The sequence below is a fragment of the Dendrobium catenatum genome, unplaced genomic scaffold, assembly GCF_001605985.2.
Source record: "Dendrobium catenatum unplaced genomic scaffold, ASM160598v2 fragScaff_scaffold_123, whole genome shotgun sequence".
NCBI classification, from domain to species: Eukaryota; Viridiplantae; Streptophyta; class Magnoliopsida; order Asparagales; family Orchidaceae; genus Dendrobium; species Dendrobium catenatum.
In genome coordinates, this window is record NW_021318585.1 from 1,548,613 (window position 1) to 1,555,037 (window position 6,425).

The following is a 6,425-nucleotide window of genomic DNA, read 5'->3' on the forward strand; positions in this document are numbered from 1 at the left end:
CCACTTTTTTTTGGGGCAGGGAAGTATCGGCCTTCGGCCACTTAATCTCCCTGGTCGGACCCTAGCAGCAACCCACACCAATTTACACCGTGCCCACACCAATTTACTCAGTACATTCACAGTATCTGAGCTCAGTACTCTCAGGTATTTCACAGTACCGAACGTAAGGTTGTGTCGATGTCCGAACCCCAAATAATCTCTCACCACCAGAACCAAACCAAGACACCCTCCTTATTAACAAAAACTCAGTTCCTGCCGTCTCTCAGACCATAAAACACAAACACCATGAAGCCTCTTAATTACTTATCTTCTTTCCTCTCTTCTTCCACTCCCCAATCCACTCTTCTCTCCACACCTGCCAAATGCCTCCCCCACCTCCAAAGAACGAAATCGAGGACAAACCCCCTTCCCTTCCAAATCATCGCCCTCGTCTCCATCCTTGCGGCTGGCGCCGTCGGGTTCCTCATAACCCATCCCTAGGCCGCTCCGTCGGCCTTCCTCCACCCCGAACACGACCTCTTCTTTCGCAATCAAGTCTTTTTCGCGGCCGGGCGTAATCCTCGCCAACTGCTCTCATTCCACATTCCTCCCGAAGCCTTTCAAACGCCTCACAATCTCCCTGCCTTTCCCGCGGCACCCCTGGCAAAGCTTCCCGTTCCGCCGAAGATTCGTCGCGATTGATTGGTCGGCCATGGGGACGATGCGATGGGTTGATTCGTTTGCGACGGGATATTATAGAAGGTCCCATTTCAGGAAGCTCAGCCGGTTGATGATAATTGATGATGTGGGCCGGTAACGCGGAGGCGGCGCTGGCGTAAATACCGGGCATGTGCATACGGCCGGAGGTGGATCGCCGGCGCAGGAATGCGTCCACGGGCGGAGAAAATCCGGCATAGGGTTATCTCTCAAGTAAGTTCTCAATGCGAAAATTCTTCCCCGGGATATAAAAATCTTTGGACGAATAGCTTTCATATGTTCTGGTTAATTAAAATTGAAGTAAAAATAAATTTTTTTTTTTTTTGGGAAATTTTCAAGTTTAAAAAAATTATTAAAAGTTTATATTATTATAAATATAGAATTAACTTATTAATTGCATTGGATAAAATATTCTTATAAAGTTGAAATTATATGAAATACAGTTAAGAAAATAATTTAACTATCTTATATAAAAAATAAATTTTTATTACTGAAATTTAAAAATAAATAATAATTAAGATAAAGTGAAATGTATTATATACTTTTTTAAAAATAAAACAACAAAAAAAATATTCGGAAAAGCCCTATTATTTCCCAAAAAAATTTTAAATTTCCCCCGCCCCCCCAAAAAAAAAGAAGCCCTATTATTTTATTAATATCAAAAATAAATATAATTTAAATTATCTTGCATATCAGAATATACCTCATAAAATTTCTTATATATTAGAGAAATTTAATAAGTATCACAATACTATCTTAATTTATATATTAGCAGCTAAATATTAAAATATTTAAATTTATAATAATTAATATCATGGAAAAATATTTATTTAAATAAACAAATATTCATATTTTTCTCATGGTTTAAACTAAAATAATATAAAATTTGCAGTATAGCAATTTCGCCCTGTTAATTATTTTGGCTGTATGGAATTAAGATTTTTTTAATTAAGGAGCTTATTTTGATATGATTTCTTATTATTCAAAATATCGATTTAGTAAAAAAATTAATTTTAATATAAAAAAATATTTAAAAAAAAAAATCATGCCAAAGAAATCTAAATTATACAATCTATCGCAATTTTTTTCCCTTGAGAGATGACTGGTGGGCCTTGCTGACCAGCCAATCATGTGTGGAATTTTGGATTTTTGCCAAATGATGAGCAATATGGCATAGACACATATGGCGACATAGATTCCACGTTGGCTTAGAGATATTTTTTTTTTTTTGTTAGTTAGTGAATTAAATTATGTAAATTTTAATGCAATTATTAAATTTTTAATTTTTAATTGAGAAGTTAAGCATTCAACTTAACATTAGGGGCAAATATTGAATCAGGTCACCGAACAGAGAGATCCGTTCGATCCCTCTCTTCTACATAAGTAGCTGCAGTCACTGTAGCAGCGCTTTTCTGACTGGTTATGGAAAGAGAGACGAACGTGTCGTGACCGATGCATAATTTGGCCAACATTAGGGGCGGGTGCTGCAGAGTGATCAAACCATTGACAAGTATACTCATTATTCGATTTCAATTAAAACTCATTCGTGACGTTTAATTTAACTAAATACAATATTTTTTAAATATTTTTTTAATATTGATCCCATAACTAACAAGTTTGAACAAATAATGTTATTTCGACTCATTTATGCTTATGAACAACATCATTTAAAGCTTGTGAACAAGCTCGATAAAAGCTCAATTTATGTTCAAGTCATATCTCATAAATAAGCTCATTAAAAACTCGATTAATAATTATAAAATTGATAAATATACATAATATAAATATTTTTTATTTATAATAACATAATGATATAAATTTTTTAATTAATAAATTTTATAAATTTCATGAATAAGAGACATTTGTTTTTATTTGTTAGATTGTTTGTTTACAATATTCATGAAAAAATATAAGATGAATCATAGATTGTTTGTTTGTGAACGAACTCATTTGGTAGCTCGAAAACACTAATTAGATATGTTCATAAATTTGCTCATTTGATAGTTCAAGAATACCCGGTAAATATGTTCAGGAAATTGCTTGTCTGATAGTTTTAAAAAACTTTGCTAGATATGTTCATGTTTTGTTCATGAACATGCTCGATGTAATTGTTTGTTAGAAGGCTTGATAATATTTGTTTGTTAAGTTAATGGGCATATAGAAGTACATCTCATTTATAGCTCGATAAGGCTCATTTGTTTAAAACTCGCTAAGCACAAAATGAACTGAACATGAATCAAATATGAACCAAACATGAGCACCCATTAATTTAAACAAACTAAATTTGAACACAAACAAAAAACTCGAATAAAACTCGAACAGAACTTGAACAAGCTGATAATAAACAAACTCAAATATGAACACACACATACTCGACTCAGTTCAGCTCGTTTGCAGTCCTAACTAACATATCATTTTGGGCTACATGTCTTAGCATATTTCTTTTTACATACTATTAAATATTAATAATTGAACTTTGGTGCTCAATATTTAAAAAAAAAATTAATTCATATTATAAAATTTAGAATATTTGCCCATCTAATATTTAAATTTTAATATTATATATAACATTTAAATTTTAAATCTAAGATGTATATCATTAATATTAAATTATTTAGGATTTTAAATCTAAGATGTATATCATTAATATTAAATTATTTTAGGAAAACTCATGTATTTTTATATTTTTACTATGATTTATATAAGTAAAATGATATAAAAAATATAAATATTTAAATGTAGCTATATAATACATAAAATGGTATGTATGTAAATCATGCTCCTAAAAAAATAAAAAGAGAGAAATGATATACTTCAATATATGGTAGATAAATAAAAAACACCCAAAATTCATAAATCATTATTATTATTTTGAATATTTGAGCTAACTCACACACATATCATATATATAAGCTTCGAACTCAAAATCTCTTGGTCAATAACCCAAGCAATAAAATAACCGTCTCTTTTCCAAATGAAGCCTAAGATAATTCTTTTGTTGTCGTTTTTGACAAAAAAAAAGCTTTTGTTTTGACACATTATCTGCTCTCCTATCATCAAATTTGAACAATTTGCTAACTAAGCTTATACCTGAAAACTTTTTATTTATATATGCAGGTGTTAGAATTGGGAATCGTGGTTCATTCGGTAATTATTGGAGTTTCCCTTGGGACATCTGAGAGTGCCAAAACAATAAAGCCATTGGTTGGAGCCTTGAGTTTTCATCAATTTTTTGAAGGCGTTGGACTTGGTGGCTGCATAGTTCAGGTTACCTTCTAACAGATCTTAATTTACCTGCAAATTATCAGAGAGAAACTTCCACAGCTTCTTCAAGCTTTGATTTGATTATTATGGCAACTGTTTTGCTATTATTAACAATGCAGGCAAACTTCAGAGGCCGAGCAACAGTGATAATGGCCATCTTCTTCTCCCTCACAGCTCCGTTTGGAATTGCACTGGGCATTGCTATTTCTTCAAGCTACAATGCAAATAGCTCGACGGCCCTTATTATTGAAGGGGTCTTTGATGCTGCTTCAGCTGGGATTTTGATATACATGTCACTTGTAGATCTATTGGCTGCAGATTTCACAAATCCTAGAATGCAGAGTAATATGAAGCTTCAACTTGGAGCTCACCTAGCCCTTCTCTCTGGCTCTGCTTCCATGTCACTTTTAGCTATATGGGCATAGAAGTAGCCTTGAATTCACGCAGCTCACCTTCGTTTGTTGGTTGGTGGCTTTGACTATCAATCAAAAAGTTTTGGGTTTGAAGTTTGCGTATGTAATGTTGTGTGAATTTACCTTAATGGCTCAAATGTCCGAAAAGAAAAAAGACTAATATTTGTCATGTTTCTTACATTAATCTCTTTCAATTTTTGTTCTAGAAAAGAAAGGGGTTGGTTAATCATGCTTATATTCAAGTTGTTAAGGATATGTATGCAGGAGCTGTTACTTGTGTTCAGGCACAAGGTGGTTTGACCAACTATTTTTTTATTTCAGTTGGATTACATTAAGGATCAGCCTTAAGCCCATATCTTTTTGCTTAAGTCATGGATGTTATTACTAGATATTGCAAGAGGTTGTTCCCTAGTATATGCTTTTTGCTGATGAAACTAGAGAGAGAGAGTTGAAGGTAAACTTGAATTATGGAGGTCAACTTTAGAGTCTAAATGTTTTGTTTGAGTAGATCTAAAACTAAATATATAAAATGTAATTTTAGTAATGATAGTTCTTGTGGGGGGATTGCGAGTTTGAGTGCTCAAGTCATTAATAAGAGTACACGTTTTAGATATATTGGGTTTATTGTTCAAAGTGATGATGAAATAGATGGAATATTATTAGTAGAATTCAAGTTGGATGGTTGAATGAATAAATGCATCAGGCTTGTTATGATAGAAAAGTCTAACTCAAACTTAAGGGAAAATTCTATAAGAGATTGGCTAGACCTGCAATGCCTTACAGTGCTAAATGTTGGCCAATAAAATATAAACATAATATTAAGTTAAGTGTTGCAGAGATGATGATGCTCGAGTAGATGAGTGACTTTACTCTTAGAGACAATATACGAAATGAGCATACACGTGAAAATGTTGGAGTAGCTCCAGTGAAAGATAAGATTAGAGAGAGTCACCTTAGATGGTTTGGTTACATAAAACGACAACCTTCTGATGACCCAATTAGGAAAGTAGATGTATTAGATTTGATTTATGTTAAGAAAGGTAGATGTAGAACTAAAAAGACTTAGTTAGAAAATATTAAAAATGATATTTTTTTATTAGATTTAAATAAGAATATAACTTTTAATATGACATAATGGAGAAAAAGGATTCATGTAGCCGACCCCATATAGTGGGATAAAGGCTTGATGATGATGTTTTTGTTGTTACAAAGTTCTATTGTATATTTCTTATTGAATCCAATTTTGTTTGTGGGCTATATATAGATTTTACTTGTAAAATGGGCTATTAAAAATAGAGCAACGAAGAGAGAGAGAAGAGAGATTGAGTGAGAGAGAGAGAGAGAGAGAGAGAGAGAGAGAGAGAGAGAGAGAGTTTATAGAGAAGATATGTGATTTCAGTTTCATTTGGGGCTAGTTTTTTACTGCTTTAAAATTTGCTTTTTTGTTAAATTTTTTTTTTTTACCAAAAAGTTATTTTAAAAAGAAGCAAAAAAGTTACCCAAACAAAGCCTTCATTATTGCTTAAAAGTAGGAGAAATTATTAGGTGCAGAGTTCCGACATATCTTTTCGTCTCGACTCCAATAAAATGCTAACACGTGGATTTCAAATATTTATATTATTTTTCTTGCAACTCGATGACCCGACTTGGTACAAATGCTCATTTTTTATGTTTTTAAGAAACAAACCCACGAAAGTGTCCAAATATTTAAGGTATTGACGAGCGAAATATCACCTTTTGATACATGCTGAGAAAGAAAAATAAGAAACAAAGGATGAAGATGGAAACTAGCTTGGAGGATGTTGCATTTTCTGTTGAGATGAAATGTGATATGCAAAACGTCCAGAAAGACTTATTACAACCAATCATGGGAAATAAATTGGGGTTATTATCGATAAATTTTAAACTCCTCCCAGTTTTATTGTGTTTACTGTTAATATATAATTCTTTAGGGTTTATGGCATATTTTTCGATTATTTATATGTCAAGTACTGTGAAGTAGCATGCTTTTGTATAACAACTATGTAAAATAACATTTTAAGATTCTTTTTT

The 6,425-nt window shown here is 32.4% G+C and overlaps 1 pseudogene; it reads left to right on the forward strand.

The window, feature by feature from the left end:
- Nucleotides 1-285: 285 nt before the first annotated feature.
- On the forward strand, nucleotides 286-4,602 carry LOC110098441 (annotated as a pseudogene).
- The last annotated feature ends 1,823 nt before the right edge of the window (nucleotides 4,603-6,425 follow it).